Source organism: Capra hircus, chromosome 20, assembly GCF_001704415.2.
Source record: "Capra hircus breed San Clemente chromosome 20, ASM170441v1, whole genome shotgun sequence".
Taxonomy (NCBI): Eukaryota; Metazoa; Chordata; class Mammalia; order Artiodactyla; family Bovidae; genus Capra; species Capra hircus.
In genome coordinates this window covers 54688872-54702473 of record NC_030827.1, presented here as the reverse complement: position 1 = coordinate 54702473, position 13602 = coordinate 54688872, and the positions used below count along the sequence as shown (strand labels likewise).

At 36.4% G+C, this 13602-nt stretch overlaps 1 pseudogene; it reads left to right on the top strand.

Moving 5' to 3' along the window:
* Positions 12354–13371, top strand: LOC102174341 (annotated as a pseudogene).

The following is a 13602-nucleotide window of genomic DNA, read 5'->3' as shown; positions in this document are numbered from 1 at the left end:
GCGTGAAAAGAATTATGAGCTTATTACAGTACACTTACTATATAGCTGATTGAGTTAGTTGGATACCTAGGCTAACTTTTGGGGACCTATGAACAAACTGGACTTATGAATGTACTCTTAGAATAGAACTCGTTCATATGCAGGAGAAATACTCCATATAATATATATATACACAAATATTTTATGTGTAATTTATGTAAGTATATGTATCAATGTCAATATAGAACAAATTGTCATGTTAATAAAGATTCTAAAATGATTTATGTATCAATGTGTCTATGGAAATGAAATTAAATCTAAGTAATATTTTATTATTTTTATAAATACACTTTATGTTTATAGAAGCATAGAAAATGTCTGGAAATATGGACTTAAAATAACCCATTTCCTTTAATGAGATTGTGTGATTACAGTCAGTGGAAAAGTTTGTCTTATCTTGAATAGCAAGCTTATTTAAAGACAATGATATATGTGTTGAATGTACAGTTAAAATTATTTTTAACAAAGGTGGAAAGTAATTATTTGATAATTATATTTTATTGAATATGAGTGAAGAATGGTATTATTTTGAATGCAAACCAACACAGAAAAATAGTATAGCTATTTAAATATATCTTATTTTCACTGAGATTTTTCATGTCAAATACCCTCTAATTGGAAACTAATTAATGTCTTTAAAGTGTAGTAAAAGAAAAACAGTCATTTGAGTTGAAAAAGAAACTCATAGTTGATATTATTTTATGAAATATGTTTTATAGCAGTAGTTTTAAGTCTTAATTATTAGAATTTTTGTTTATATCATTTCAATAAATTTAATCATTGTATAATAAGCAATGATATCTAATATTTTACTGGTTTTATCAGAGCTAATTTTCATTAGTAGACTAATAATTTGATTTCAGTTTAGGGAGAAAAATATCACACTATTGTGTCAGGGTATTTTTCTTTTTTTCTGTTTTAGAAAAATCTTTCTCAAGTGAATTTTTTTCTGACTCAGGTAAAACTATATCTGCTATAGCCATAGCCCAGGAGACCACCAAGAGAAAAATATCATCAGATGGATCCTGTCTTGTTTGTGATGGGTATTGGGTATACCATAAAAGAAGAGAAGTGAAAAGTAAAGGAGAAAAGGAAAGATATAAGCATCTGAATGCAGAGTTCCAAAGAAGAGCAAGAAGAGATAAGAAAGCTTTCTTCAGTGATCAATGCAAAGAAATAGAGGAAAACGACAGAATGGGAAAGACTAGAGATCTCTTCAAGAAAATTAGAGCTACCAAGGGAACATTTCATGCAAAGATGGGCTCGATAAAGGACAGAAATGGTATGGACCTAACAGAAGCAGAAGATATTAAGAAGAGGTGGCAAGAATACACAGAAGAACTGTACAAAAAAGATCTTCATGACCCAGATAATCACGATGGTGTGATCACTCGTCTAGAGCCAGACATCCTGGAATGTGAAGTCAAGTGGGCCTTGGAAAGCATCACTATGAACAAAGCTAGTGGAGGTGACAGAATTCCAGAGGAGCTATTTTAAATCCTGAAAGATGATGCTGTGAAAGTGGTGTACGTAATATGCCAGCAAATTTGGAAAACTCAGCAGTGGCCACAGGACTGGAAAAGATCAGTTTTCATTCCAATCCCAAAGAAAGGCAATGCCAAAGAATGCTCAAACTACCATGCAATTTCACTCATCTCACATGCTAGTAAAGTAATGCTCAAAATTCTCCAAGCCAGGCTTCAACAATATGTGAACCATGAACTTCCTGATGTTCAAGCTGGTTTTAGAAAAGGCAGAGGAACTAGAGATCAAACTGCCAACATCTGCTGGATCATCGAAAAGCAAGAGAGTTCCAGAAAAACATCTATTTCTGCTTTATTGACTATGCCAAAGCCTTTAACTGTGTGGATCACAATAAACTGTGGAAAATTCTGAGAGAGTTGGGAATACCAGACCACCTGACCTGCCTCTTTAGAAATCTGTATGCAGATCAGGAAGTAACAGTTAGAACTGGACATGGAACAACAGACTGGTTCCAAATAGGAAAAGGAATACATCAAGGCTGTATATTGTCACCCTGCTTATTTAACTTCTATGCAGAGTACATCATGAGAAACACTGGACTGGAAGAAACACAAGCTGGAATCAAGATTGCAGGGAGAAATATCAATAACCTCAGATTTGCAAATAACACCACCCTTATGGCAGAAAGTGAAGAACTAAAAAGCCTCTTGATGAAACTGAAAGTGGAGAGTGAAAAAGTTGGCTTAAACCTTAACATTCAGAAAACGAAGATCATGGCATCTGGTCCCATCACTTCATGGGAAATAGGTGGGGAAACAGTGGAAACAGTGTCAGACTTTATTTTGGGGGGCTCCAAAATCACTGCAGATGGTGACTGCAGTCATGAAATTAAAAGATGCTTACTTCTTGGAAGAAAAGTTATGACCAACCTAGATAGCATATTCAAAAGCAGAGACATTACTTTGCTGACTAAGGTCCGTCTAGTCAAGGCTATGGTTTTTCCTGTGGTCAGGTATGGATGTGAGAGTTGGACTGTGAAGAAGGCTGAGCGCTGAAGAATTGATGTTTTTGAACTGAGGTGTTGGAGAAGACTCTTGAGAGTCCCTTGGACTGCAAGGAGATCCAACCAATCCATTCTTAAGGAGTTTCTTAAGAATGGGATTTCTTTGGAAAGAATGATGCTAAAGCTGAAACTCCAGTCCTTTGGCCACCTCTTGTGAAGAGCTGACTCATTGGAAAAGACTCTGATGCTGGGAGGGATTGGGGGCAGGAGAAGAAGGGGACGACAGAAGATGAGATGGTTGGATGGCATCACGGACTCGATGGACGTGAGTCTGAGTGAACTCTGGGAGTTGGTGATGGACAGGGAGCCCTGATGTGGTGCAATTCATGGGGTCACAAAGAGTTGGACATGACTGAGCAACTGAACTGAACTGAACTACCTGAGTTATGCTGCTGTTTTACCTTTGCTTCATACGAGTGTTCAGTAGGTTCTACATCACCTTTGGTTTTTGCTGTTTTCCTTAGACTTTTCAGATTTATTATTTAGTTACTACTTTTCTACACACTTATTTAAATATTGTTATAAAACCACCTAAATTATCATGGGGAATTTCTGGGAGAACTTTGGTGGAGTTATGTCCAGGTAGTTGCAAACGGTGCTATATAAAGGAGTGGGACTTCCCATTTGTTTATGCTATGGAGTTACAGTTCATAATCCAATCTCCAGTGCTCAATCGTGCCGGACTGTTTGTGACTCTCATGGTCTGTAACCTGCCAGGCCGCTCTGTCCATGGGATTTTCCCAGCAAGAATAATGGAGTGGGTTGGCATTTCCTCCTCCAGGGGCTCATCCTGACCTCGGATCAAACCCACATCTCTTGAGTCTCCTACTTACCACTGAGCTACCTGGGAAGTTGAACAGTTCATAATGTGTTGTCAACAAACCCTTGTAAAACTCTGAGACTTTTCAGACAGTGAAAGTCACTTAGTCGTGTCCGACTTTTTGTGAACCCATGGACTCTATAGTCCAGGGAATTCTCCAGGCCAGAAGACTGGAGTGGGTAGGCTTTCCCTTCTCCAGGGCATCTTCCCAACCCAGGGAGCAAACCCAGGTCTCCTGTATTGCAGGTGGATTCTTTACCAGCTGAGCCACAGGGAAGGCCGTATCAGAGAGACTGTGTGTTAAAATTGTTTTCAAAATAACGTTAAGACTTTTTTGCCTTTTTATTGAATTGATATTTTCACTAATGGTATAAAAGTAACTGTGGGTAAAAATGACTGGTGCCTTACTGTGAATCACACTGCTGACATAATAATAAGTTAACAGTGACTCGATTCTTCACTTTGCACACCTGCACAGAAAAAGAGGAAGGGAGGGGGCGGAGAGAATGCAGCAGCAGAGGTGCAACTGATTTCAATTATTTTTTGTAGCAGTGAAAAACCCTCAGCTCTTGGGTAGACATACTGCTAATACATTGAGTGATGAAATGCAATTCACATATTAGATATTTTCCTACCTTAATAGCTCAGACAGTAAAGAATTTACCTGCAATGCAAGGGATCTGGGTTAGATATCTGGGTCAGGAAGATCACCTGGAGAAGAGAAAGGCAACACACTCCAGTCTTTTTGCCTGGAGAATTCTATGGAGCCTGATGGGCTACAGTCCATGGGGTCATAAGGAGTTGGACACTGACTGAGCAGCTAACACTTTCTTACCAAAGAACAACTGTCTCTCAAGAAAAATATACTTCTGTGATTGTTTGGACTGCAAACTGAGGGTTTTTTTTTTTTTTTTTTTTAACAAAACACGTTCTATTTGAAAGAATGACTGCCATACAAACTATTCAGATTTTGTATTGGAAGATCTGTAGAATTCACTGAACCATGACTTTTAAAATGACTCACACATGACCCTTAGAGCCTGTTGATGAAAGTGAAAGAGGAGAGTGAAAAAGCTGGCTTAAAACTCATCATTCAAAAAACCAAGATCATGACATCCGGTCCCATCACTTCATGGCAAATAGATGGGGAACCAATGGAAACAGTGAAAGACTTTATATTTTAGGGCTGCAAAATCACTGTGGACATTGACTGCAGCCATGAAATTAAAAGACACTTGCTCCTTGGAAGAAAAGCTATGACAAACTTAGCATATTAAAAAACAGAGACTTTACTTTGCCTACAAGGGGTCATATGGTCAAAACTATGATTTTTCTAGTAGTCATATACAGATGTGAGAGTTGGACAATAAAAAAAATGCTGAGCACTGGAGAACTGATGCCTTCAAATTCTGTTACAAGAAAAGAGTCTTGAGAGTCCCTTGGACTAAAGATCAATCCTAAAGGAAATAAACCCTGAATATTCACTGAAAGGACTGATGTTGAAGCTGAAGCTCCAATACTTGGGCCACCTGATGTGAAGAGCCGACTCATTGGAAAAAGACCCTGATGCTGGGAAAGACTGAAGTCAGGAGGATAAGTGGAGGACAGAGGATGAGGTGGTTGGATGGCATCACTGACTCAGTGAATATGAGTTTGAGCAAGCTACAGAAGTTGGTGAAGGACAGGGAAGCCTGGCGTGCTGCGGTCCATGGGGTCACCAAGAGTTGGACATGATTGATCGACTGAATAACACATGATTTAAAGATTCATTATTAAAATTATAATCTGGAAAGTCTTTTGACATGTTTTCAGATTCCACATTAAAACTAAACTTTAATAAATTAACAAGTATTGAATTTGGGTATAGTGTCAAAATAATTATAGTATCTGATAAAGTTTTAAAAATCTTCCTACCCTTTTCAACTGTGTATCTCTGTGAGGCTGGATTATCTTTGTGTGCTTCAAATTGAATAAGATAGGCAGTGTATTAGAACAAAAGTAGACATGCAAGTCTTTCTGTCATGTACTAAGTCAGACATAAAAGAGTTTTGAGTCAAATTAAAGAGATTTGACCCAGAGATTTGACAAAGACAGTCAATTCTAACTGCTAGTTTTAACACTAGGTTCAGAACCAGTTCCTTAGTTATTTCTGCATGCCTAAGATCCCTACCAGGAAATGCATGAATTTTGCAGGGCTATTTCTATGAGTCATGTATTTCCCTTTCTTCATGTATTAGATGAACTAATTATATTGCAGAAACTTGTATTATAGCTGTAAAGACTTTTTATTTTAATACTGCATGTTGATCAGTGGCACAATGTAAAATAAGGCAAGGTAAAGGAGTAGAGATTGAAAGGTATGCCCTTTTAAGCTAGATGAACAGAAACTGCCTCTCTGAATAGGTGACAATTGTGTGAATAAGCTGGGGAAGAACTTAACTGGAAGAGGAGGCCAGTACATATGTGGTATGTTAGATGAAGAAAAAGAAGGCTCAGTTGCATAGCACAAAATTAAAAACAAGAATATGAGAGATGGTTTGGGAAAGGTTGTTTGGCGAAAGATCATGAAAGTCCCCCATGGGAATGAAGAGATATGTATATGGAAAGATGATTAAATGTTAAGATGGAAGCTAAGTTTCCTTGGTTCAAATTCTAGCTATTACTGTGTCCTAGGATATGGTTTTTAACTAATACCTCCATTTTCTCATGTTTATTCCTGGGAGTAATACTCAATCTTGGAGAAAGAATGTGATTATTAATCATTGACATATACACACATGGTACATTAGTTATAATTTTTCTTACTAAATGGGATTATTAGCTGTAATTACTATTAATGACTGGGATCTACACTATTAAAAAGTTTTAAACAGGAGACTGTCATTATCTGAGTCACATTTTAAAATACAGAAATAAATATTGTAAAGTTATTAACCTTCAATAAAATAAAATACAGAAATAAATAAATTTATATTAAAAAAAGAAATCACTTTGGCTTCATGCACAGGCATGATAGTGAGGTGAGGACAAAGGGAAACATTGGGGAAATACTTATGACCATTATTGAGACAGTTCTTGTGGATGATTAGAGGGATCTTGATTGATGGTAGCAGTGAAAGTGGTTGAGAGGTTAGATTCAGGAAATAGATTCAAATATGCAGCCTTCAGTTAAAACAAACAAACAAACAAAACAACTTTATACCACCACCACCACCATCGCAATATTTATATTTAAAAAATGATGACTTGCTTATACCTAATTCTGAATAATTTATTGATCACATTCATTTTTATGATTCCTAAAACTCATTTCCAAATATTTGATACTCACATAACTAATAGTTCTCTAAATCACATGTGCCTCTGCTCATTATCAGGTGTATTCTTACTTAACCTGAAATAAATTGATCCCCTCAGCTAGTATATACTCTAGCTTTATATGACATAGGACCACACCATCAGTCTCCCAGGGGCAATAATCATCTGCTTCATTCTCTTTATATGTTTGTTTGTTTAACTCTCAGGTATGCAGGAAACACCTTGAAGGGCTTGTTCAATTGCAGATTCTGAAGAGGGGCCTGAGATTTTGCATTTCTCACAGTTCTCTGATTATGTCAATACTGCTAATTTGTGGAACACACTTTGGGTAGCAATGATCTAAATGATTGTTGAATTTTTAATGACCTCCTAAATTATCAAAATTTTCCATGTTGTTTTCATTTACATAGGCTTTCACCTACGTGCTTAAAGTTAGCTAAGTGAAAGAAAAGTGAAAGTGAAGTTACTCAGTAGTATCCAACTCTTTGTGATCCCATGGACTGTAGCCTACCAGGCTCCTCCATCTGTGGGATTCTCCAGGCAAGAATACTGGAGTGGGTTGCCATTTCCTTCTCCAGGAGATCTTCCCAACCCAGGGAATGAACTGGGTCTCCCACATTGCAGGCAGATGCTTTACCAGCTGAGCCACCAGGGAAGCAAAAATAATAATAATAATAATAAAATTAAAGTAAAGTTAGCTAATTCATACATAAATTTTTCCTAATATAAATATGAAAGCCCAGGGAAGCAAAGTTCTGTTCAAGTCACTATGTCTACAGAATTTATATTTCTTAAGCAAATGTTTAATGCTTGTATGATGATAAAAAGATTCTTGGGATAGCATTTCACTATTGGTAAGAAAGAGACAGATTGTTTAGAGTAACAAAATTATTTTTGAAGACAGATCTTTGAGTGTTTAATTGACTTTCCTGAGAATCTGACAGACATACATCAATCATATTAAAACAGAAATATGTTGAACCATTTGAAAACAAATAATGAGCATCACATTTAAATGATAACATAATATGGGATACTCTAAACACTTTTAGATATTGCTTCTGATTTTTTTTTTTTTTGTAGATAGCAGCTATCTTTTTCACACAACATACATATAAAAAGTATTATATGCACTATTACATGACATCAATTTAAGAAAATTTAGTTTTAAAAAATTAGATAACCACTACTTCTTCAGTGTCTCACAATTGCACAATAATTTTTAAAAAAAATTGGATAAGCTTTTACTTTTAGTACATGTTACATTTCTATCTTTACTTCCAGATGAAAAGCAGTAACTTTCTTAAATCTTTTCTTCCAGTCTCTTCCTTTCAGTTAGTTCAGTCTTAAACTCTAGCTTGCCTCTCATGTTGTAAATGTACATGTTTTTGATGCTGCTGGTGCTTTGAAATATCCGTAATATCACAGTGGACATCATCATCACCCTCATCATAATCATCTCTAATGTAAATAGCAGATAGACAAATAAAATTTTAAAAAATGCACTACTAGTGGAAAAATCTAAAGATGTAAACTTCATACAACAATAATGAAATCAAATTGGCATAACCACAATGTTTTATTAGTTGCTATTAAACCAGTTACTTTGAGGTATATGTAAGCTATCTGATATAAAGGAGAAATAACATAAAGGATATTCATATGGTTTATTTAAATTTAGCATCTGCTTTTTGGTCAATATTAAAAGTATGGAATTCAATTAAATGCAAATGGTGATTGCAGCCATGAAATTAAAAGACGCTTACTCCTTGGAAGGAAAGTTATGACCAACCTAGACAGCATATTGAAAAGCAGAGACATTACTTTGCCAACAAAGGTCCATCTAGTCAAGGCTATAGTTTTTCCAGTGGTCATGTCTGGATGTGAGAGTTAGACTGTGAAGAAAGCTGAGGTCCGAAGAATTGATGCTTTTGAGCTGTGGTGTTGGAGAAGACTCTTGAGAGTCCCTTGGACTGAAAGAAGATCCAACCGGTCCTTCTTAAAGGAGATCAGTCCTGAGTGTTCATTGGAAGGACTGATGTTGAAACTGAAACGTCAATACTTTGGCTACCTCATGTGAAGAGGTTTTTTTTTTTAAATTTTTATTTTTACTTTATTCTGCTTTACAATACTGTATTGGTTTTGCCATACATTGACATGAATCAGCCACAGGTGCACATGAGTTCCCAATCCTGAACCCCCCTACCACCTCCCACCCCATATCATCTCTCTGGATCATCTCCGTGCACCAGCCCCAAGCATCCTATATCCTGTATCGAACATAAACTGGCAATTCGTTTCTTACATGATAGTATACATGTTTCAATGCCATTCTCCCAAATCATCCCACCCTCTCCCTCTCCCACAGAGTCCAAAAGAGTTGACTCATAGGTAAAGATCCTAATGCTGGAAGGGATTGGGGGCAGGAGGCGAAGGAGACGACAGAGGATGAGATGGCTGGATGGCATCAAGGACTCGATGGACATGAATTTGGGTGAACTCCAGGAGTTAGTGATGGACAGGGAGGCCTGGTGTGGTGTGATTCATGGAGTTGCAAAGTCGGACACAACTGAGCAACTGAACTGAACTGAAGTGAACTAACACTTGCAAGTTAAAATTATTCTGTAAGACTTATGATCTTGACTGTTTTCACACTGTCATCATTATAAATAAAATTGATAAAATATTTTAAATATACAAATATAAAATATTTATACCAAATACCTGGCATATATTTTATGTTGATAGTCTGGGCAATTTGTATTTTAAACAGTCAAAAAATATGTTAACAAACATTGGTGTGTTCAAGTATTTTGGAATGTGTGCAATGCAGGAACATAGACTTGAACTGTGCACATGCTAGGGGAGCATGCTCATAACACAGCGTGTGGAAAATTTATGCAGGTTTTCTACTATGCCCAAAATAACTATACAGCAATACTTATACAGGATCAAACTGGCATCTCTCTTTTAGCTATAATACGAAGAACCAGCAGAATGGAGCAATGGAACTGTCTTACACTGGTCCCCACCAATCATTTCTCTCTTTTGTTCTTCATTTGTATTACACAGATATTAAAACTCCAGGATCACCTTCACATTTTTCTTGTTTTTGCAAACACCTTGAAATTTAAATCTATGTTCTGGGAATACTTATGGATCCATACTTTAACTTGCTTTTGTGTTTTGTTGTTTCATTTGTCCCACTTATCATGTTTTAATTTTCCTGTTTCAATTTTAAATGCTCAATAAGTTATTAATTTCATTCATATAATTTATGTTAATTTTGAACCTATCATCATTATCATGTTTATTACAATAATATCAGTCATTCTTTGCTTGCTTTATTAAATCTTAGCCTAGTGGTGCTAGTTTTGTTAAGTTTGGCATTTTCTATTTTTGGTCTTAGTGTTTCTAGAAGATTTGGTAAGTCTTAATTAGTTCAACCACTAGTTCTTGCAATGCTCCTAGTATGTCTTTAAGACATTTAAGAATGAAGTATCTTTATTTGTAAAGAGTATCTACCTCATAGAGGTACAGTGAAACTGAATTGATTATGTATCTGTTCTCACAGTGTTGCCTTGTACATAGTAAATACATTGCTAGGTATTCTTATTTTTAATTAATTAATTTATTTTAATTGGAGGCTAATTACTTTACAATATTGTAGTGTTTTTTTTGCCATATATTGACATGAATCGGCCATGGGTGTACATGTGTCCCCCATCCTGATTTTTTATACACTATGCACCTGAATCTAATCTATCTTGTGAATAACAAGAGTAAATGATAGAGATAAGTATTCTTTCATCATGATGCTTATGTTTTAGTGGAGAACAGAGACAGAAACAAAATAAATATATTAATGTGTTATTGCATATTATGGTAGGTGCTTTGAATGAAACATACAAGACAGTTGATGTAAATAAGAATAAGAGTAAGAGGGCTCTGATTGATCTGACCCTTCTTTCAAAGAAAAGTCTGCTGGTCTCACTATAAGAATGCACCAGATAGATTGTAAGTCCTAGTCAGGCGGCAGAAGTACCAAATAAAATCTGCAAGAAAGGGAGTTCATAATAAACGTGGTAAATAGCAAATCAGTGTGTGCATAGAGCTGAGAGGAGATTTAAATTTTATATTCTGATTTAAGTTTGAAGTTCAAATTTTAATGTGAATTTCAGCTCTGTGTATATTTTATTGGAACCAGAATTGAAAATGGCATCACCTAGGGATAGATCACAGAATGAAAAGAGAAAAGGTACAAATCTAATGCCCAGGAGAGCTCCTTAGTGTGATAAAGATGAGCCTAAAAAGCCAACTAAGAAGTAACAGGCAAAAGGGTGAAAAAAATATAAGGATATGTCATAGAAACAAAATGAATTAACAATTTCTTGGATGGAGCAATCAACAGTGTCAGATTCAGCTGAAACTTAAAATACAATAAAGATAGAAAATGTTCAGGATTTAGAGATATAAATATTATCATTCTCTTCAGCAGGAATTTTTTTGTTAAGTGATGAGACCATATTCCAGAATAAAATGAGCTGAGAAAATAGAGACAAGTGGAGGGAAAGCTATTCAAGTGGATTGTGATAGAAGAAGAGAGTTTATGATTTATCTAGTGGTTTATGAGGAACTGATTGTCTTCCCTGGTGGCTTAGATGGTAAAGAATCTGCTTAGAATGCAGGATACCTAGGTTCAATTTGTGGGTCTGGAAGAAACCCTGGAGAAGGAAATGGCAACCCACTCTAGTATTCTTGCTGGAGAATTCCATGGACAGAGAAGCCTGGCAGGCTACAGTCTATGCAGTTCATAGGGTTGCAAAGAGTTGGACACAAGTGAGCGACTAACACACACATGAGAAATTAAATGAAAGTGTTTCTGGTATTTTTGCATTTGTTATATGGAAACATGTTTAAAAGTTACCAAGAAATATTCAATGGAGAAGGAGTGATGGAATGTTCAAGTGAAGAAAGGGAATAAAAGTAGTTGTTTCTTTATAATACGAGAGGAAAAGAAAGTGAAAACACTGGTGGAGAGAATTAGAATATGTAAGAATAGGAGGAAGGTTCCATATCGGAATATAAGGGAATGATATCAATTATGAGTGGTTGATTAGAATATGAAGCACTTTTCATGGGATATTTATAGTTTCTAAATGAAAGTAGATCTGATCAACGGATAAACATAAAGAATTTGGGATTTGGAGACATAGTGCGCAGTTATGTACACAACCGAGGGCGAAAGAAAGAGAGGATATACCAGAAAGATATATGTTTGGTTGTGTGCCTCGGATTTATAGAAGTATATTACCCTGTTGGGTAACTCGATCTGATAGAGTCCGGCTTCTGTATGCAACCTGTGGAGAGTTTAGTCATTTAGTTACATTCATAATTGAATTCTTTGAATGAGTAGAGTGAAAAGATTCATTGGATGGGGGGCGTCTTGTTGGGATGAAGCGGGGATGAGGTGAAGCGCTTAAAACGGTGTGAGCAGGTGCAGGGTACGGTTGGACCCAGGGCTAAGGCAGACCCCGCCTCCCTCCCGCCTCAATGGATCAAGCCCAGAGCGTCAGTGGGGGAGGTTGCCAGGGGAGATGGGGCTGCTTGGTGGCGGCGCAGGAGATGATGCTGTTTCCAGTTACAACGCAGGGATCATAGGCAAACACAGCCGCCACGGAAGCACTGGGACATTACTTCTCCCGTCAGCTTAGATGCCCGCAAGAAGACTGACTGCCTACTTGAACAGAAACTAGTTGAGACTCTTCTGAAGCCCTTTGGGGTTTTAGGACAGGAAGATAAACTGCAGCGCAGGATTTTAATTTGGGGAAAATTAAATAACTTGGTAAAAGAGTGTATTCGAGAAATCAATGAAAGCAAGAATCTGCCACAATCTGTAGTTGAAAATGTTGATGGGAAAATTTTTACATTTGGATCTTATAGATTAGGAGTACATGCAAAACGTACTGATATTGATGCATGTGTATTGATTGCATCAAGACATGTTGATCAAAGTGATTTTTTTCACCCCATTCTATAAGTTGAAATTACAGGAAGAAGTAAAAGATTTAAGAGCTGTTGAAGAGGCATTTGTAAAAGTTATCAAATTGTGTTTTGATGGGATAGGGACTGATATTTCGTTTGCAAGGTTCGCTCTGCAGACTATTCCAGAAGACTTGGATTTAAGAGCTGACAGTCTGCTTAAAAATGTAGATATAAGGTGTATAAGAAGTCTTCAGGGTTGCAAGGTAACCAGCGAATTTTACATCTACTACCAAACACTGACAACTTCAGGTTAACCCTGAGAACTATCAAACTGTGGGCCAAACACCACAATATCTATTCTAATATATTAGATTTCCTGGGTGGTGTTTCCTGGGCTCTGCTAATAGGAAGAACTTGCCAGCTTTATCCAAATGCAACAGCGTGAACTCTTGTATGGAAAATTTTTGTGGTATTTTCTAAATGGGAATGGCTAAATCCAGTCCTATTGAAACAGCCTGAAGAATGAAATCTTAATTTGCCTGTACAGGACCCAAGAGTTAGTGTATTATTTTTTTCCCTACAAATTTGCACTGTGCAAAAAGGAACAGAAATCATGTGCATAAACTTGAGGGAGACTTCCCTTCCTGTTAAGCATGAGTAGACATGTTCATATCACATTTTTTTAATTTCCACTAAAATTGTCCTCTGGTGTAAGAAGCAAAATTATGTACCCTGGAACCACATTTAATTGTGCATAGTTTATATCAGTCACTAACATTTTAATTTATTTTTCATAGAACTACCTTTTAAGTCAAAGTTTTGCAGGCATTTGTTCTTAGAAAATAATAAAGTATATTAAAGATTCAGTGGATGATTTTATTCAACATTGATT